Here is a 20,791-nt window from a genome sequence, read left to right as displayed (position 1 = left end):
CACCCCCATCCACCCTGGTAAAAAAAGGTGGTGGGGGAGCAGGGGAGAAGACACCACTGTGTCCAATGATAGCCTGTGCAGACGCAAAGTCTACAGCTTCTGTGAGATGAAACAAACTCAAGCCACTCAACAATTGTAATTCCACACACATCAAAATAAAGGCACAGAGGTGTGAATGGCTGCACTTCAGCCTTCGGCTTGGAGAGCACACCCATTGTTTCTCCTCAGGCACACCTGTAGCTGACATCTTCCTATTCCCAAGCTTGCCAGGAGGCTTTTCTGCCCGCGGACTTTGGCCACGTCCACAAACCTCGTAACCGGTCTTGAGCGGCGCACGTGGCCTCTGCCTTTGTCGCCCGGTGCAGTCCCATCCGCTCGCTCCCTCCCGGAGAGGGCAGAGCCTCCGAAGGAGACCGTTCAGCTGGATGCGCCAGCCAGCTGGGGCACGCAAAGCCGAGAGGCGCGCTCTCTTTGCCGAGTGCAGGGACGCCCTTGAAGGGCCGAGCGGCCTGCTCCCACTCCCCCTGCAGACTTTTGTGCAGACAGGACAGCGTGACCAGCCTCCCACGACCAGGAGAGCAGTGCAAGTTGAGCCAGCCTCTGAGACCGACCTGGGAGCCAGCCGAGGAAGCCGGCAGCCTTGACGTAGGCAGTGTGCCAGTGACGTAGGCGCCCGTAGGTACGGCCCCACTCCCAGATGATTGGTGGATCACTGGCAGCTTTACATAGCCTCTGACAAGTTGCACTCAGGACGGACCAGGTAGGCAACAGCTGTCCAGCACACCCACCGATCCCAGACAACCTAGGGGAGAGCTGCCAGCGGGCCAGGGCAGCAAGGTCTTTGCCAGGCCTCCTGCTTCAATCTAAACACCAGAGGCTAGGCAGGATGTAGCCGACTCAAGAGGCCGCCTGCATCGCTTCTCGGCCTTTTGGCTAAGATCAAGTGTAGTATCTGTTCTTATCAGTTTAATATCTGATACGTCCCTTATCTGGGGACCATATATTAAATTGATTTTTGGAACAGGGAGATGGAATAGGGGCTTGCTCCGTCCACTCCACGCATCGACCCGGTATTGCAGTGCCTCTGGGAACGGTGCACTCCCCTTCTGGGGAATTTCAAAGTAGCAAAGAAAAGAAAAACGACGAAAGCTCCATCAGGCGGCGGCGGCGGCACAGCAGCACAGACAAGCATGCACGCACATGGAGAGAGAGGAGAGCTGCTTGCTCTACACCTCTCCTGTGTCTGTGTCTGTCTGTCGATACAGCTCACTCACTCACTCACTCACGCAATGTGCAGACAACTCAACAACAGCACGGGCATCATATCTGGGCCGTTTGGCTAAGATCAAGTGCACATCCGGGCTGCAACCAGATCAGGTGCTGCAGGCAAGGCAGCAACTTCATGAGAGATGCCCCTTGGCATTCATTCCTGAAGCAAACTGCTCAACCGGCGCACTCATTCTGATGCCTGCTCACTCGGCTGCTGCCTGCACCAAGCACAGAAGCAGAGTGAAGTGGAGCAGGCCGAAAGACCTTTTCTGTCCCGCCACACTCGCTCCACTTCTCAGGCTCAGGCTTCTCAGCTGCTCCTTGAAGCCAACGGAGGACGCGACGGACGGACGGACGGACGGATGGACGGGCGGGCGAAGGAAGGAAGGAAGGAAGGAAGGAAGGAAGGAAGGAAGGAACGAACGATATCGAGTCACTGGCTCTGCTGCAATTTCACCAGCAGCCAGCCAGCCTGTCGGACAGGCAGGCTCGTTCAAGTGTGCCAGCAGCCAGGGCACGCGGACGGGAGGGAGGAAGGAAGGAAGGGAGGGAGGCATCCGATGGAGCCCGGCTACAGAGCAACGGGGCGCCGCCGCCGCCGGCACAACAGGGCCCGGTGCTCCTGCACCCTGCATCCTCCCCGCCTGCACCAGACTGCCAAGACTGCTGCTCTCCTGCCCAGACAGACAGACCAGCTACAAGCATCACCACCTAGCCATAGCATCAGCAAAACTCTGCCTACCTGCCCTGCCCTGGCCTGGCCTGGCCTCCTGGCCTCCTCTGATGCGTCTGCCTGCCCCAGGCCCAAAGCCCCGCCCACCGTTCAAGGTAAGGCAGAGGCACAACCCCCCACTCCACCCACTCAGACCTCCCCAATATACATCGGCAGTGCAGTGCATCTCTAGCCTCGCTCAGAATCACGTCCCAAACCCCAAGATCACTCAAACGTCTCATGCTTACACCTACCTACTCGGCGTCCAGCTTTGGCGCACGTCTCCACAATTGCCACATCCGTCCACGTGCCCCTGCTTCACGCACGGCACTGTGCCTCCCTCCGGCAGGCATTTCGCCGATCCGTTTCCTGTTTCACAACCAAGGCATAATCAGTACCCCTTTCCTTCCACGGCGCGCACACGCGCCCACCCACTCCACCACTGAGCCATGCCGGCCAAAAACGCACCTGCAGAGCAGTGGGGCACAGGGCCGCCGTCAGCCCGCGACACATTTCCCTCCTGCCGTGCCCTCCCTCCTGTTTCTACATCCGTGCACCCACCCCGCTGCAAAACCAGTCAGTCTGCTCAGGCGTCAGCACAGAGGCATAATGAAGGGCCTCGGCCCTTCTCCCTTTACTGCCCTCTGTACAGCTTGGCAGATCCCTCAGCACTCCGTGTGCACGTGTGTCTGTGACTCTGTGTGTGTGTGTGTGTGTGTGAGAGAGAGAGATTGAGTGAGTGAGTGAGTGAGTGAGTGAGTGAGTGAGTGAGTGAGAGAGAGAGAGACAGACCCTGCCAGATCCCTCAGCATTCCATGTGTGTTTGTGTCGGTGGGTGAGAGAGACAGAGACAGAGACAGAGAGACAGACAGACACACACACACACACACACACACACCCACCCACCTCCACACACCCCCGTGTGCACGTGTGTCTGTGACTCTGTGTGTGTGTGAGATTGAGTGAGAGAGAGAGACAGACCCTGCCAGATCCCTCAGCATTCCATGTGTGTTTGTGTCGGTGGGTGAGAGAGACAGAGACAGAGACAGACACAGAGAGACAGACACACACACACACACAAACACACACACACACCCACCCCCACACACCCCCGTGTGCACGTGTGTCTGTGACTCTGTGTGTGTGTGAGATTGAGTGAGTGAGAGAGAGAGACAGACCGACCCTGCCAGATCCCTCAGCATTCCATGTGTGTTTGTGTCGGTGGGTGAGAGAGACAGAGACAGACACAGAGAGACAGACAGACACACACACACACCCACCCACCCCCATCCACCCTGGTAAAAAAAGGTGGTGGGGGAGCAGGGGAGAAGACACCACTGTGTCCAATGATAGCCTGTGCAGACGCAAAGTCTACAGCTTCTGTGAGATGAAACAAACTCAAGCCACTCAACAATTGTAATTCCACACACATCAAAATAAAGGCACAGAGGTGTGAATGGCTGCACTTCAGCCTTCGGCTTGGAGAGCACACCCATTGTTTCTCCTCAGGCACACCTGTAGCTGACATCTTCCTATTCCCAAGCTTGCCAGGAGGCTTTTCTGCCCGCGGACTTTGGCCACGTCCACAAACCTCGTAACCGGTCTTGAGCGGCGCACGTGGCCTCTGCCTTTGTCGCCCGGTGCAGTCCCATCCGCTCGCTCCCTCCCGGAGAGGGCAGAGCCTCCGAAGGAGACCGTTCAGCTGGATGCGCCAGCCAGCTGGGGCACGCAAAGCCGAGAGGCGCGCTCTCTTTGCCGAGTGCAGGGACGCCCTTGAAGGGCCGAGCGGCCTGCTCCCACTCCCCCTGCAGACTTTTGTGCAGACAGGACAGCGTGACCAGCCTCCCACGACCAGGAGAGCAGTGCAAGTTGAGCCAGCCTCTGAGACCGACCTGGGAGCCAGCCGAGGAAGCCGGCAGCCTTGACGTAGGCAGTGTGCCAGTGACGTAGGCGCCCGTAGGTACGGCCCCACTCCCAGATGATTGGTGGATCACTGGCAGCTTTACATAGCCTCTGACAAGTTGCACTCAGGACGGACCAGGTAGGCAACAGCTGTCCAGCACACCCACCGATCCCAGACAACCTAGGGGAGAGCTGCCAGCGGGCCAGGGCAGCAAGGTCTTTGCCAGGCCTCCTGCTTCAATCTAAACACCAGAGGCTAGGCAGGATGTAGCCGACTCAAGAGGCCGCCTGCATCGCTTCTCGGCCTTTTGGCTAAGATCAAGTGTAGTATCTGTTCTTATCAGTTTAATATCTGATACGTCCCTTATCTGGGGACCATATATTAAATTGATTTTTGGAACAGGGAGATGGAATAGGGGCTTGCTCCGTCCACTCCACGCATCGACCCGGTATTGCAGTGCCTCTGGGAACGGTGCACTCCCCTTCTGGGGAATTTCAAAGTAGCAAAGAAAAGAAAAACGACGAAAGCTCCATCAGGCGGCGGCGGCGGCACAGCAGCACAGACAAGCATGCACGCACATGGAGAGAGAGGAGAGCTGCTTGCTCTACACCTCTCCTGTGTCTGTGTCTGTCTGTCGATACAGCTCACTCACTCACTCACTCACGCAATGTGCAGACAACTCAACAACAGCACGGGCATCATATCTGGGCCGTTTGGCTAAGATCAAGTGCACATCCGGGCTGCAACCAGATCAGGTGCTGCAGGCAAGGCAGCAACTTCATGAGAGATGCCCCTTGGCATTCATTCCTGAAGCAAACTGCTCAACCGGCGCACTCATTCTGATGCCTGCTCACTCGGCTGCTGCCTGCACCAAGCACAGAAGCAGAGTGAAGTGGAGCAGGCCGAAAGACCTTTTCTGTCCCGCCACACTCGCTCCACTTCTCAGGCTCAGGCTTCTCAGCTGCTCCTTGAAGCCAACGGAGGACGCGACGGACGGACGGACGGACGGACGGATGGACGGGCGGGCGAAGGAAGGAAGGAAGGAAGGAAGGAAGGAAGGAAGGAAGGAACGAACGATATCGAGTCACTGGCTCTGCTGCAATTTCACCAGCAGCCAGCCAGCCTGTCGGACAGGCAGGCTCGTTCAAGTGTGCCAGCAGCCAGGGCACGCGGACGGGAGGGAGGAAGGAAGGAAGGGAGGGAGGCATCCGATGGAGCCCGGCTACAGAGCAACGGGGCGCCGCCGCCGCCGGCACAACAGGGCCCGGTGCTCCTGCACCCTGCATCCTCCCCGCCTGCACCAGACTGCCAAGACTGCTGCTCTCCTGCCCAGACAGACAGACCAGCTACAAGCATCACCACCTAGCCATAGCATCAGCAAAACTCTGCCTACCTGCCCTGCCCTGGCCTGGCCTGGCCTCCTGGCCTCCTCTGATGCGTCTGCCTGCCCCAGGCCCAAAGCCCCGCCCACCGTTCAAGGTAAGGCAGAGGCACAACCCCCCACTCCACCCACTCAGACCTCCCCAATATACATCGGCAGTGCAGTGCATCTCTAGCCTCGCTCAGAATCACGTCCCAAACCCCAAGATCACTCAAACGTCTCATGCTTACACCTACCTACTCGGCGTCCAGCTTTGGCGCACGTCTCCACAATTGCCACATCCGTCCACGTGCCCCTGCTTCACGCACGGCACTGTGCCTCCCTCCGGCAGGCATTTCGCCGATCCGTTTCCTGTTTCACAACCAAGGCATAATCAGTACCCCTTTCCTTCCACGGCGCGCACACGCGCCCACCCACTCCACCACTGAGCCATGCCGGCCAAAAACGCACCTGCAGAGCAGTGGGGCACAGGGCCGCCGTCAGCCCGCGACACATTTCCCTCCTGCCGTGCCCTCCCTCCTGTTTCTACATCCGTGCACCCACCCCGCTGCAAAACCAGTCAGTCTGCTCAGGCGTCAGCACAGAGGCATAATGAAGGGCCTCGGCCCTTCTCCCTTTACTGCCCTCTGTACAGCTTGGCAGATCCCTCAGCACTCCGTGTGCACGTGTGTCTGTGACTCTGTGTGTGTGTGTGTGTGTGTGAGAGAGAGAGATTGAGTGAGTGAGTGAGTGAGTGAGTGAGTGAGTGAGTGAGTGAGAGAGAGAGAGACAGACCCTGCCAGATCCCTCAGCATTCCATGTGTGTTTGTGTCGGTGGGTGAGAGAGACAGAGACAGAGACAGAGAGACAGACAGACACACACACACACACACACACACACCCACCCACCTCCACACACCCCCGTGTGCACGTGTGTCTGTGACTCTGTGTGTGTGTGAGATTGAGTGAGAGAGAGAGACAGACCCTGCCAGATCCCTCAGCATTCCATGTGTGTTTGTGTCGGTGGGTGAGAGAGACAGAGACAGAGACAGACACAGAGAGACAGACACACACACACACACAAACACACACACACACCCACCCCCACACACCCCCGTGTGCACGTGTGTCTGTGACTCTGTGTGTGTGTGAGATTGAGTGAGTGAGAGAGAGAGACAGACCGACCCTGCCAGATCCCTCAGCATTCCATGTGTGTTTGTGTCGGTGGGTGAGAGAGACAGAGACAGACACAGAGAGACAGACAGACACACACACACACCCACCCACCCCCATCCACCCTGGTAAAAAAAGGTGGTGGGGGAGCAGGGGAGAAGACACCACTGTGTCCAATGATAGCCTGTGCAGACGCAAAGTCTACAGCTTCTGTGAGATGAAACAAACTCAAGCCACTCAACAATTGTAATTCCACACACATCAAAATAAAGGCACAGAGGTGTGAATGGCTGCACTTCAGCCTTCGGCTTGGAGAGCACACCCATTGTTTCTCCTCAGGCACACCTGTAGCTGACATCTTCCTATTCCCAAGCTTGCCAGGAGGCTTTTCTGCCCGCGGACTTTGGCCACGTCCACAAACCTCGTAACCGGTCTTGAGCGGCGCACGTGGCCTCTGCCTTTGTCGCCCGGTGCAGTCCCATCCGCTCGCTCCCTCCCGGAGAGGGCAGAGCCTCCGAAGGAGACCGTTCAGCTGGATGCGCCAGCCAGCTGGGGCACGCAAAGCCGAGAGGCGCGCTCTCTTTGCCGAGTGCAGGGACGCCCTTGAAGGGCCGAGCGGCCTGCTCCCACTCCCCCTGCAGACTTTTGTGCAGACAGGACAGCGTGACCAGCCTCCCACGACCAGGAGAGCAGTGCAAGTTGAGCCAGCCTCTGAGACCGACCTGGGAGCCAGCCGAGGAAGCCGGCAGCCTTGACGTAGGCAGTGTGCCAGTGACGTAGGCGCCCGTAGGTACGGCCCCACTCCCAGATGATTGGTGGATCACTGGCAGCTTTACATAGCCTCTGACAAGTTGCACTCAGGACGGACCAGGTAGGCAACAGCTGTCCAGCACACCCACCGATCCCAGACAACCTAGGGGAGAGCTGCCAGCGGGCCAGGGCAGCAAGGTCTTTGCCAGGCCTCCTGCTTCAATCTAAACACCAGAGGCTAGGCAGGATGTAGCCGACTCAAGAGGCCGCCTGCATCGCTTCTCGGCCTTTTGGCTAAGATCAAGTGTAGTATCTGTTCTTATCAGTTTAATATCTGATACGTCCCTTATCTGGGGACCATATATTAAATTGATTTTTGGAACAGGGAGATGGAATAGGGGCTTGCTCCGTCCACTCCACGCATCGACCCGGTATTGCAGTGCCTCTGGGAACGGTGCACTCCCCTTCTGGGGAATTTCAAAGTAGCAAAGAAAAGAAAAACGACGAAAGCTCCATCAGGCGGCGGCGGCGGCACAGCAGCACAGACAAGCATGCACGCACATGGAGAGAGAGGAGAGCTGCTTGCTCTACACCTCTCCTGTGTCTGTGTCTGTCTGTCGATACAGCTCACTCACTCACTCACTCACGCAATGTGCAGACAACTCAACAACAGCACGGGCATCATATCTGGGCCGTTTGGCTAAGATCAAGTGCACATCCGGGCTGCAACCAGATCAGGTGCTGCAGGCAAGGCAGCAACTTCATGAGAGATGCCCCTTGGCATTCATTCCTGAAGCAAACTGCTCAACCGGCGCACTCATTCTGATGCCTGCTCACTCGGCTGCTGCCTGCACCAAGCACAGAAGCAGAGTGAAGTGGAGCAGGCCGAAAGACCTTTTCTGTCCCGCCACACTCGCTCCACTTCTCAGGCTCAGGCTTCTCAGCTGCTCCTTGAAGCCAACGGAGGACGCGACGGACGGACGGACGGACGGATGGACGGGCGGGCGAAGGAAGGAAGGAAGGAAGGAAGGAAGGAAGGAAGGAAGGAACGAACGATATCGAGTCACTGGCTCTGCTGCAATTTCACCAGCAGCCAGCCAGCCTGTCGGACAGGCAGGCTCGTTCAAGTGTGCCAGCAGCCAGGGCACGCGGACGGGAGGGAGGAAGGAAGGAAGGGAGGGAGGCATCCGATGGAGCCCGGCTACAGAGCAACGGGGCGCCGCCGCCGCCGGCACAACAGGGCCCGGTGCTCCTGCACCCTGCATCCTCCCCGCCTGCACCAGACTGCCAAGACTGCTGCTCTCCTGCCCAGACAGACAGACCAGCTACAAGCATCACCACCTAGCCATAGCATCAGCAAAACTCTGCCTACCTGCCCTGCCCTGGCCTGGCCTGGCCTCCTGGCCTCCTCTGATGCGTCTGCCTGCCCCAGGCCCAAAGCCCCGCCCACCGTTCAAGGTAAGGCAGAGGCACAACCCCCCACTCCACCCACTCAGACCTCCCCAATATACATCGGCAGTGCAGTGCATCTCTAGCCTCGCTCAGAATCACGTCCCAAACCCCAAGATCACTCAAACGTCTCATGCTTACACCTACCTACTCGGCGTCCAGCTTTGGCGCACGTCTCCACAATTGCCACATCCGTCCACGTGCCCCTGCTTCACGCACGGCACTGTGCCTCCCTCCGGCAGGCATTTCGCCGATCCGTTTCCTGTTTCACAACCAAGGCATAATCAGTACCCCTTTCCTTCCACGGCGCGCACACGCGCCCACCCACTCCACCACTGAGCCATGCCGGCCAAAAACGCACCTGCAGAGCAGTGGGGCACAGGGCCGCCGTCAGCCCGCGACACATTTCCCTCCTGCCGTGCCCTCCCTCCTGTTTCTACATCCGTGCACCCACCCCGCTGCAAAACCAGTCAGTCTGCTCAGGCGTCAGCACAGAGGCATAATGAAGGGCCTCGGCCCTTCTCCCTTTACTGCCCTCTGTACAGCTTGGCAGATCCCTCAGCACTCCGTGTGCACGTGTGTCTGTGACTCTGTGTGTGTGTGTGTGTGTGTGAGAGAGAGAGATTGAGTGAGTGAGTGAGTGAGTGAGTGAGTGAGTGAGTGAGAGAGAGAGAGACAGACCCTGCCAGATCCCTCAGCATTCCATGTGTGTTTGTGTCGGTGGGTGAGAGAGACAGAGACAGAGACAGAGAGACAGACAGACACACACACACACACACACACACACCCACCCACCTCCACACACCCCCGTGTGCACGTGTGTCTGTGACTCTGTGTGTGTGTGAGATTGAGTGAGAGAGAGAGACAGACCCTGCCAGATCCCTCAGCATTCCATGTGTGTTTGTGTCGGTGGGTGAGAGAGACAGAGACAGAGACAGACACAGAGAGACAGACACACACACACACACAAACACACACACACACCCACCCCCACACACCCCCGTGTGCACGTGTGTCTGTGACTCTGTGTGTGTGTGAGATTGAGTGAGTGAGAGAGAGAGACAGACCGACCCTGCCAGATCCCTCAGCATTCCATGTGTGTTTGTGTCGGTGGGTGAGAGAGACAGAGACAGACACAGAGAGACAGACAGACACACACACACACCCACCCACCCCCATCCACCCTGGTAAAAAAAGGTGGTGGGGGAGCAGGGGAGAAGACACCACTGTGTCCAATGATAGCCTGTGCAGACGCAAAGTCTACAGCTTCTGTGAGATGAAACAAACTCAAGCCACTCAACAATTGTAATTCCACACACATCAAAATAAAGGCACAGAGGTGTGAATGGCTGCACTTCAGCCTTCGGCTTGGAGAGCACACCCATTGTTTCTCCTCAGGCACACCTGTAGCTGACATCTTCCTATTCCCAAGCTTGCCAGGAGGCTTTTCTGCCCGCGGACTTTGGCCACGTCCACAAACCTCGTAACCGGTCTTGAGCGGCGCACGTGGCCTCTGCCTTTGTCGCCCGGTGCAGTCCCATCCGCTCGCTCCCTCCCGGAGAGGGCAGAGCCTCCGAAGGAGACCGTTCAGCTGGATGCGCCAGCCAGCTGGGGCACGCAAAGCCGAGAGGCGCGCTCTCTTTGCCGAGTGCAGGGACGCCCTTGAAGGGCCGAGCGGCCTGCTCCCACTCCCCCTGCAGACTTTTGTGCAGACAGGACAGCGTGACCAGCCTCCCACGACCAGGAGAGCAGTGCAAGTTGAGCCAGCCTCTGAGACCGACCTGGGAGCCAGCCGAGGAAGCCGGCAGCCTTGACGTAGGCAGTGTGCCAGTGACGTAGGCGCCCGTAGGTACGGCCCCACTCCCAGATGATTGGTGGATCACTGGCAGCTTTACATAGCCTCTGACAAGTTGCACTCAGGACGGACCAGGTAGGCAACAGCTGTCCAGCACACCCACCGATCCCAGACAACCTAGGGGAGAGCTGCCAGCGGGCCAGGGCAGCAAGGTCTTTGCCAGGCCTCCTGCTTCAATCTAAACACCAGAGGCTAGGCAGGATGTAGCCGACTCAAGAGGCCGCCTGCATCGCTTCTCGGCCTTTTGGCTAAGATCAAGTGTAGTATCTGTTCTTATCAGTTGGTGAGATCTGGCGATGAGGCATTTTGCCAGATGAACTGGACAGTCTGCTCAGGGAACCACCCCACTGTGTCCATCACGTCCTTCTCCTGCAGTGCCTGCAGGACACTTCGTGCCGACCACTGCCTGATGGCCTTGTGGTCAAAGGCGTTCTCCTGGAAGAACTTTGCTACGTGGGATAGGTATGCCGGCAACGACCAGCTGACTGGGGCGTTGCGCGGGAGTGGGGCCAGACCCATCCTTCGCAGCCAGGGCGACAAGTAGAACCTGGGCACATAGTGGTACTTGGTGCCCACATACCTGGGCTCTACACACAACCTGATGCAGCCACATACGAAGCTGGCCATCAGGGTGAGGGCGACATTGGGGACGTTCTTGCCCCCGTTGTCCAGGGACTTGTGCATGGCGGTCCGTCTCACCCGCTCCATCTTGGATCCCCAGACGAATCTGAAGACAGCCCGGGTGATTTCCGAGCTGTAGGAGCGGGGGACGGGCCAGACCTGCGCCAAGTACAGCAGCCCTGAGAGCACCTCACACCTGATGACCAGGTTCTTGCCCGTTATCGACAGGGAGCGCCCTCCCCACAGTCCCAGTTTCTGTTTCACCTTGGCAGTCCGCTCCTGCCAGTTCTTGTTGCACGCCTCCGCCCCTCCGAACCAGATCCCCAACACCTTCACGTGGTCAGACCTGATGGTGAAGGGGACGCTGGATCGGTCGGGCCAGTTGCCAAAGAGCATGGCTTCGCTCTTCGTGCGGTTGACCCTGGCCCCCGACGCTAGCTCGAACTGTTCGCAGGTGCCAATCAACCTGCGAACTGACCTCGGATCAGAGCAGAAGACGGTGACGTCGTCCATGTACAGGGAGGTTTTCACTTGGGTCCCTCCACTGCCTGGCAGCGTCACCCCTCTTATGCCCTCATCCCTCCTGATGGCTTCCACAAAGGGTTCTATGCAGCAGACAAACAAGACAGGGGAGAGGGGGCAGCCCTGCCTGACTCCAGACCTGATGGGGAAGCTGTCTGTTTCCCACCCGTTGACCTGGACTGCACTACGGATGTCTGTGTAGAGCAGTCTGATCCAATTCCGGATTCCCTCCCCAAATCCCATTTTGGAGAGCACGTCCGCCATGTACGTGTGCGATATCCTGTCGAAGGCTTTCTCCTGGTCCAAGCTGACCAGGCAGGCGTCCACCCCCCTGTCCTGCACGTAGGCGATGGTGTCCCTCAGCAGCGCGAGGCTGTCTGAGATCTTCCTGCCCGGTACAGCACAGGTTTGGTCCGGGTGGATCACCTGTCCCAGAGCAGACTTGACCCTGTTGGAGAGGGGCCCTCCCAGTCAGAGCCCTCCTGTACGCCCGGAACGTCATCTCCGCACCCCACTGCCCACGGGAGGACTGCAGTGAGGAGGAGTCTGTGACCCACCTCTTTGCACACTGCCAGTTCGCAAAGAGGGTGTGGAGGAGGATGGACGGGCTAGTGTCACGTTTCATCCCCAGCAGCTGCGTGACAGAGGACTCTCTGATCTACGGGCTGTTCCCGGGGACGCACACGGAGACCAACATCCGGTGCTGCTGGCAGATCATCAACTCGGTGAAAGACGCTCTTTGGTCAGCCCGAAACTTGATCATCTACCAGCACATGGAGATGTCCGTGGGAGAATGCTGCCGACTGGCACACTCTCGGCTGCAGGAGTACGTGCTGAGGGACGCACTGAAACTCGGTGCAGCCACCGCAAGGGCCCGGTGGGGAAGGACCACAGTATAGGTTTCTCCACCCGTGGGAGTGGGAGGGGTCGGTGGGCGAGGAGTATACCCCTCAACAATGAGATGCAAAGCTGAACTACTGGAGTGCCACATGGGTGGCTATAAACACGGGTATTTTACTGAGTATAATGGAAACGTATGTAAAGGATGAAAAGTTATTGAATGGTTTACTGTATATATTTATTTTTGAATAAAGTATATTTTGAAATTAAAAAAAAAAAAAAAAATCTGTTCTTATCAGTTTAATATCTGATACGTCCCTTATCTGGGGACCATATATTAAATTGATTTTTGGAACAGGGAGATGGAATAGGGGCTTGCTCCGTCCACTCCACGCATCGACCCGGTATTGCAGTGCCTCTGGGAACGGTGCACTCCCCTTCTGGGGAATTTCAAAGTAGCAAAGAAAAGAAAAACGACGAAAGCTCCATCAGGCGGCGGCGGCGGCACAGCAGCACAGACAAGCATGCACGCACATGGAGAGAGAGGAGAGCTGCTTGCTCTACACCTCTCCTGTGTCTGTGTCTGTCTGTCGATACAGCTCACTCACTCACTCACTCACGCAATGTGCAGACAACTCAACAACAGCACGGGCATCATATCTGGGCCGTTTGGCTAAGATCAAGTGCACATCCGGGCTGCAACCAGATCAGGTGCTGCAGGCAAGGCAGCAACTTCATGAGAGATGCCCCTTGGCATTCATTCCTGAAGCAAACTGCTCAACCGGCGCACTCATTCTGATGCCTGCTCACTCGGCTGCTGCCTGCACCAAGCACAGAAGCAGAGTGAAGTGGAGCAGGCCGAAAGACCTTTTCTGTCCCGCCACACTCGCTCCACTTCTCAGGCTCAGGCTTCTCAGCTGCTCCTTGAAGCCAACGGAGGACGCGACGGACGGACGGACGGACGGATGGACGGGCGGGCGAAGGAAGGAAGGAAGGAAGGAAGGAAGGAAGGAAGGAAGGAACGAACGATATCGAGTCACTGGCTCTGCTGCAATTTCACCAGCAGCCAGCCAGCCTGTCGGACAGGCAGGCTCGTTCAAGTGTGCCAGCAGCCAGGGCACGCGGACGGGAGGGAGGAAGGAAGGAAGGGAGGGAGGCATCCGATGGAGCCCGGCTACAGAGCAACGGGGCGCCGCCGCCGCCGGCACAACAGGGCCCGGTGCTCCTGCACCCTGCATCCTCCCCGCCTGCACCAGACTGCCAAGACTGCTGCTCTCCTGCCCAGACAGACAGACCAGCTACAAGCATCACCACCTAGCCATAGCATCAGCAAAACTCTGCCTACCTGCCCTGCCCTGGCCTGGCCTGGCCTCCTGGCCTCCTCTGATGCGTCTGCCTGCCCCAGGCCCAAAGCCCCGCCCACCGTTCAAGGTAAGGCAGAGGCACAACCCCCCACTCCACCCACTCAGACCTCCCCAATATACATCGGCAGTGCAGTGCATCTCTAGCCTCGCTCAGAATCACGTCCCAAACCCCAAGATCACTCAAACGTCTCATGCTTACACCTACCTACTCGGCGTCCAGCTTTGGCGCACGTCTCCACAATTGCCACATCCGTCCACGTGCCCCTGCTTCACGCACGGCACTGTGCCTCCCTCCGGCAGGCATTTCGCCGATCCGTTTCCTGTTTCACAACCAAGGCATAATCAGTACCCCTTTCCTTCCACGGCGTGCACACGCGCCCACCCACTCCACCACTGAGCCATGCCGGCCAAAAACGCACCTGCAGAGCAGTGGGGCACAGGGCCGCCGTCAGCCCGCGACACATTTCCCTCCTGCCGTGCCCTCCCTCCTGTTTCTACATCCGTGCACCCACCCCGCTGCAAAACCAGTCAGTCTGCTCAGGCGTCAGCACAGAGGCATAATGAAGGGCCTCGGCCCTTCTCCCTTTACTGCCCTCTGTACAGCTTGGCAGATCCCTCAGCACTCCGTGTGCACGTGTGTCTGTGACTCTGTGTGTGTGTGTGTGTGTGTGAGAGAGAGAGATTGAGTGAGTGAGTGAGTGAGTGAGTGAGTGAGTGAGTGAGTGAGAGAGAGAGAGACAGACCCTGCCAGATCCCTCAGCATTCCATGTGTGTTTGTGTCGGTGGGTGAGAGAGACAGAGACAGAGACAGAGAGACAGACAGACACACACACACACACACACACACACACCCACCCACCTCCACACACCCCCGTGTGCACGTGTGTCTGTGACTCTGTGTGTGTGTGAGATTGAGTGAGAGAGAGAGACAGACCCTGCCAGATCCCTCAGCATTCCATGTGTGTTTGTGTCGGTGGGTGAGAGAGACAGAGACAGAGACAGACACAGAGAGACAGACACACACACACACACAAACACACACACACACCCACCCCCACACACCCCCGTGTGCACGTGTGTCTGTGACTCTGTGTGTGTGTGAGATTGAGTGAGTGAGAGAGAGAGACAGACCGACCCTGCCAGATCCCTCAGCATTCCATGTGTGTTTGTGTCGGTGGGTGAGAGAGACAGAGACAGACACAGAGAGACAGACAGACACACACACACACCCACCCACCCCCATCCACCCTGGTAAAAAAAGGTGGTGGGGGAGCAGGGGAGAAGACACCACTGTGTCCAATGATAGCCTGTGCAGACGCAAAGTCTACAGCTTCTGTGAGATGAAACAAACTCAAGCCACTCAACAATTGTAATTCCACACACATCAAAATAAAGGCACAGAGGTGTGAATGGCTGCACTTCAGCCTTCGGCTTGGAGAGCACACCCATTGTTTCTCCTCAGGCACACCTGTAGCTGACATCTTCCTATTCCCAAGCTTGCCAGGAGGCTTTTCTGCCCGCGGACTTTGGCCACGTCCACAAACCTCGTAACCGGTCTTGAGCGGCGCACGTGGCCTCTGCCTTTGTCGCCCGGTGCAGTCCCATCCGCTCGCTCCCTCCCGGAGAGGGCAGAGCCTCCGAAGGAGACCGTTCAGCTGGATGCGCCAGCCAGCTGGGGCACGCAAAGCCGAGAGGCGCGCTCTCTTTGCCGAGTGCAGGGACGCCCTTGAAGGGCCGAGCGGCCTGCTCCCACTCCCCCTGCAGACTTTTGTGCAGACAGGACAGCGTGACCAGCCTCCCACGACCAGGAGAGCAGTGCAAGTTGAGCCAGCCTCTGAGACCGACCTGGGAGCCAGCCGAGGAAGCCGGCAGCCTTGACGTAGGCAGTGTGCCAGTGACGTAGGCGCCCGTAGGTACGGCCCCACTCCCAGATGATTGGTGGATCACTGGCAGCTTTACATAGCCTCTGACAAGTTGCACTCAGGACGGACCAGGTAGGCAACAGCTGTCCAGCACACCCACCGATCCCAGACAACCTAGGGGAGAGCTGCCAGCGGGCCAGGGCAGCAAGGTCTTTGCCAGGCCTCCTGCTTCAATCTAAACACCAGAGGCTAGGCAGGATGTAGCCGACTCAAGAGGCCGCCTGCATCGCTTCTCGGCCTTTTGGCTAAGATCAAGTGTAGTATCTGTTCTTATCAGTTTAATATCTGATACGTCCCTTATCTGGGGACCATATATTAAATTGATTTTTGGAACAGGGAGATGGAATAGGGGCTTGCTCCGTCCACTCCACGCATCGACCCGGTATTGCAGTGCCTCTGGGAACGGTGCACTCCCCTTCTGGGGAATTTCAAAGTAGCAAAGAAAAGAAAAATGACGAAAGCTCCATCAGGCGGCGGCGGCGGCACAGCAGCACAGACAAGCATGCACGCACATGGAGAGAGAGGAGAGCTGCTTGCTCTACACCTCTCCTGTGTCTGTGTCTGTCTGTCGATACAGCTCACTCACTCACTCACTCACGCAATGTGCAGACAACTCAACAACAGCACGGGCATCATATCTGGGCCGTTTGGCTAAGATCAAGTGCACATCCGGGCTGCAACCAGATCAGGTGCTGCAGGCAAGGCAGCAACTTCATGAGAGATGCCCCTTGGCATTCATTCCTGAAGCAAACTGCTCAACCGGCGCACTCATTCTGATGCCTGCTCACTCGGCTGCTGCCTGCACCAAGCACAGAAGCAGAGTGAAGTGGAGCAGGCCGAAAGACCTTTTCTGTCCCGCCACACTCGCTCCACTTCTCAGGCTCAGGCTTCTCAGCTGCTCCTTGAAGCCAACGGAGGACGCGACGGACGGACGGACGGATGGACGGGCGGGCGAAGGAAGGAAGGAAGGAAGGAACGAAGGAAGGAAGGAAGGAACGAACGATATCGAGTCACTGGCTCTGCTGCAATTTCACCAGCAGCCAGCCAGCCTGTCGGACAGGCAGGCTCGTTCAAGTGTGCCAGCAGCCAGGGCACGCGGACGGGAGGGAGGAAGGAAGGAAGGGAGGGAGGCATCCGATGGAGCCCGGCTACAGAGCAACGGGGCGCCGCCGCCGCCGGCACAACAGGGCCCGGTGCTCCTGCACCCTGCATCCTCCCCGCCTGCACCAGACTGCCAAGACTGCTGCTCTCCTGCCCAGACAGACAGACCAGCTACAAGCATCACCACCTAGCCATAGCATCAGCAAAACTCTGCCTACCTGCCCTGCCCTGGCCTGGCCTGGCCTCCTGGCCTCCTCTGATGCGTCTGCCTGCCCCAGGCCCAAAGCCCCGCCCACCGTTCAAGGTAAGGCAGAGGCACAACCCCCCACTCCACCCACTCAGACCTCCCCAATATACATCGGCAGTGCAGTGCATCTCTAGCCTCGCTCAGAATCACGTCCCAAACCCCAAGATCACTCAAACGTCTCATGCTTACACCTACCTACTCGGCGTCCAGCTTTGGCGCACGTCTCCACAATTGCCACATCCGTCCACGTGCCCCTGCTTCACGCACGGCACTGTGCCTCCCTCCGGCAGGCATTTCGCCGATCCGTTTCCTGTTTCACAACCAAGGCATAATCAGTACCCCTTTCCTTCCACGGCGCGCACACGCGCCCACCCACTCCACCACTGAGCCATGCCGGCCAAAAACGCACCTGCAGAGCAGTGGGGCACAGGGCCGCCGTCAGCCCGCGACACATTTCCCTCCTGCCGTGCCCTCCCTCCTGTTTCTACATCCGTGCACCCACCCCGCTGCAAAACCAGTCAGTCTGCTCAGGCGTCAGCACAGAGGCATAATGAAGGGCCTCGGCCCTTCTCCCTTTACTGCCCTCTGTACAGCTTGGCAGATCCCTCAGCACTCCGTGTGCACGTGTGTCTGTGACTCTGTGTGTGTGTGTGTGTGTGAGAGAGAGAGATTGAGTGAGTGAGTGAGTGAGTGAGTGAGTGAGTGAGAGAGAGAGAGACAGACCCTGCCAGATCCCTCAGCATTCCATGTGTGTTTGTGTCGGTGGGTGAGAGAGACAGAGACAGAGACAGAGAGACAGACAGACACACACACACACACACACACACACACACCCACCTCCACACACCCCCGTGTGCACGTGTGTCTGTGACTCTGTGTGTGTGTGAGATTGAGTGAGAGAGAGAGACAGACCCTGCCAGATCCCTCAGCATTCCATGTGTGTTTGTGTCGGTGGGTGAGAGAGACAGAGACAGAGACAGACACAGAGAGACAGACACACACACACACACAAACACACACACACACCCACCCCCACACACCCCCGTGTGCACGTGTGTCTGTGACTCTGTGTGTGTGTGAGATTGAGTGAGTGAGAGAGAGAGACAGACCGACCCTGCCAGATCCCTCAGCATTCCATGTGTGTTTGTGTCGGTGGGTGAGAGAGACAGAGACAGACACAGAGAGACAGACAGACACACACACACACCCACCCACCCCCATCCACCCTGGTAAAAAAAGGTGGTGGGGGAGCAGGGGAGAAGACACCACTGTGTCCAATGATAGCCTGTGCAGACGCAAAGTCTACAGCTTCTGTGAGATGAAACAAACTCAAGCCACTCAACAATTGTAATTCCACACACATCAAAATAAAGGCACAGAGGTGTGAATGGCTGCACTTCAGCCTTCGGCTTGGAGAGCACACCCATTGTTTCTCCTCAGGCACACCTGTAGCTGACATCTTCCTATTCCCAAGCTTGCCAGGAGGCTTTTCTGCCCGCGGACTTTGGCCACGTCCACAAACCTCGTAACCGGTCTTGAGCGGCGCACGTGGCCTCTGCCTTTGTCGCCCGGTGCAGTCCCATCCGCTCGCTCCCTCCCGGAGAGGGCAGAGCCTCCGAAGGAGACCGTTCAGCTGGATGCGCCAGCCAGCTGGGGCACGCAAAGCCGAGAGGCGCGCTCTCTTTGCCGAGTGCAGGGACGCCCTTGAAGGGCCGAGCGGCCTGCTCCCACTCCCCCTGCAGACTTTTGTGCAGACAGGACAGCGTGACCAGCCTCCCACGACCAGGAGAGCAGTGCAAGTTGAGCCAGCCTCTGAGACCGACCTGGGAGCCAGCCGAGGAAGCCGGCAGCCTTGACGTAGGCAGTGTGCCAGTGACGTAGGCGCCCGTAGGTACGGCCCCACTCCCAGATGATTGGTGGATCACTGGCAGCTTTACATAGCCTCTGACAAGTTGCACTCAGGACGGACCAGGTAGGCAACAGCTGTCCAGCACACCCACCGATCCCAGACAACCTAGGGGAGAGCTGCCAGCGGGCCAGGGCAGCAAGGTCTTTGCCAGGCCTCCTGCTTCAATCTAAACACCAGAGGCTAGGCAGGATGTAGCCGACTCAAGAGGCCGCCTGCATCGCTTCTCGGCCTTTTGGCTAAGATCAAGTGTAGTATCTGTTCTTATCAGTTTAATATCTGATACGTCCCTTATCTGGGGACCATATATTAAATTGATTTTTGGAACAGGGAGATGGAATAGGGGCTTGCTCCGTCCACTCCACGCATCGACCCGGTATTGCAGTGCCTCTGGGAACGGTGCACTCCCCTTCTGGGGAATTTCAAAGTAGCAAAGAAAAGAAAAACGACGAAAGCTCCATCAGGCGGCGGCGGCGGCACAGCAGCACAGACAAGCATGCACGCACATGGAGAGAGAGGAGAGCTGCTTGCTCTACACCTCTCCTGTGTCTGTGTCTGTCTGTCGATACAGCTCACTCACTCACTCACTCACGCAATGTGCAGACAACTCAACAACAGCACGGGCATCATATCTGGGCCGTTTGGCTAAGATCAAGTGCACATCCGGGCTGCAACCAGATCAGGTGCTGCAGGCAAGGCAGCAACTTCATGAGAGATGCCCCTTGGCATTCATTCCTGAAGCAAACTGCTCAACCGGCGCACTCATTCTGATGCCTGCTCACTCGGCTGCTGCCTGCACCAAGCACAGAAGCAGAGTGAAGTGGAGCAGGCCGAAAGACCTTTTCTGTCCCGCCACACTCGCTCCACTTCTCAGGCTCAGGCTTCTCAGCTGCTCCTTGAAGCCAACGGAGGACGCGACGGACGGACGGACGGACGGATGGACGGGCGGGCGAAGGAAGGAAGGAAGGAAGGAAGGAAGGAAGGAAGGAAGGAAGGAACGAACGATATCGAGTCACTGGCTCTGCTGCAATTTCACCAGCAGCCAGCCAGCCTGTCGGACAGGCAGGCTCGTTCAAGTGTGCCAGCAGCCAGGGCACGCGGACGGGAGGGAGGAAGGAAGGAAGGGAGGGAGGCATCCGATGGAGCCCGGCTACAGAGCAACGGGGCGCCGCCGCCGCCGGCACAACAGGGCCCGGTGCTCCTGCACCCTGCATCCTCCCCGCCTGCACCAGACTGCCAAGACTGCTGCTCTCCTGCCCAGACAGACAGACCAGCTACAAGCATCACCACCTAGCCATAGCATCAGCAAAACTCTGCCTACCTGCCCTGCCCTGGCCTGGCCTGGCCTCCTGGCCTCCTCTGATGCGTCTGCCTGCCCCAGCCCCAAAGCCCCGCCCACCGTTCAAGGTAAGGCAGAGGCACAACCCCCCACTCCACCCACTCAGACCTCCCCAATATACATCGGCAGTGCAGTGCATCTCTAGCCTCGCTCAGAATCACGTCCCAAACCCCAAGATCACTCAAACGTCTCATGCTTACACCTACCTACTCGGCGTCCAGCTTTGGCGCACGTCTCCACAATTGCCACATCCGTCCACGTGCCCCTGCTTCACGCACGGCACTGTGCCTCCCTCCGGCAGGCATTTCGCCGATCCGTTTCCTGTTTCACAACCAAGGCATAATCAGTACCCCTTTCCTTCCACGGCGCGCACACGCGCCCACCCACTCCACCACTGAGCCATGCCGGCCAAAAACGCACCTGCAGAGCAGTGGGGCACAGGGCCGCCGTCAGCCCGC

At 58.0% G+C, this 20,791-nt stretch overlaps 6 non-coding genes and 1 pseudogene across 6 annotated transcripts; all 7 read left to right on the top strand.

Annotated features, from left to right (window-relative positions):
- Positions 1-913: 913 nt before the first annotated feature.
- On the top strand, positions 914-1,104 carry LOC140192049 (U2 spliceosomal RNA). Its single transcript, XR_011884027.1, has one exon. It is a non-coding gene; the product is annotated as a U2 spliceosomal RNA (small nuclear RNA).
- Positions 1,105-4,175: 3,071 nt separating this feature from the next.
- LOC140192048 (U2 spliceosomal RNA) lies at positions 4,176-4,366 on the top strand. Its single transcript, XR_011884026.1, has one exon. It is a non-coding gene; the product is annotated as a U2 spliceosomal RNA (small nuclear RNA).
- Positions 4,367-7,441: 3,075 nt separating this feature from the next.
- On the top strand, positions 7,442-7,632 carry LOC140192047 (U2 spliceosomal RNA). Its single transcript, XR_011884025.1, has one exon. It is a non-coding gene; the product is annotated as a U2 spliceosomal RNA (small nuclear RNA).
- A 3,067-nt stretch (positions 7,633-10,699) lies between these two features.
- LOC140192100 (U2 spliceosomal RNA) lies at positions 10,700-10,819 on the top strand (annotated as a pseudogene).
- A 1,890-nt stretch (positions 10,820-12,709) lies between these two features.
- Positions 12,710-12,892, top strand: LOC140192085 (U2 spliceosomal RNA). The gene has a single exon (XR_011884060.1). It is a non-coding gene; the product is annotated as a U2 spliceosomal RNA (small nuclear RNA).
- Positions 12,893-15,965: 3,073 nt separating this feature from the next.
- LOC140192046 (U2 spliceosomal RNA) lies at positions 15,966-16,156 on the top strand. The gene has a single exon (XR_011884024.1). It is a non-coding gene; the product is annotated as a U2 spliceosomal RNA (small nuclear RNA).
- A 3,057-nt stretch (positions 16,157-19,213) lies between these two features.
- On the top strand, positions 19,214-19,404 carry LOC140192045 (U2 spliceosomal RNA). The gene has a single exon (XR_011884023.1). It is a non-coding gene; the product is annotated as a U2 spliceosomal RNA (small nuclear RNA).
- Positions 19,405-20,791: the final 1,387 nt, after the last annotated feature.

Source organism: Mobula birostris, assembly GCF_030028105.1.
Source record: "Mobula birostris isolate sMobBir1 chromosome 11 unlocalized genomic scaffold, sMobBir1.hap1 SUPER_11_unloc_1, whole genome shotgun sequence".
NCBI lineage: Eukaryota > Metazoa > Chordata > Chondrichthyes > Myliobatiformes > Myliobatidae > Mobula > Mobula birostris.
This window is presented reverse-complemented; position numbering and strand designations above follow the sequence as displayed.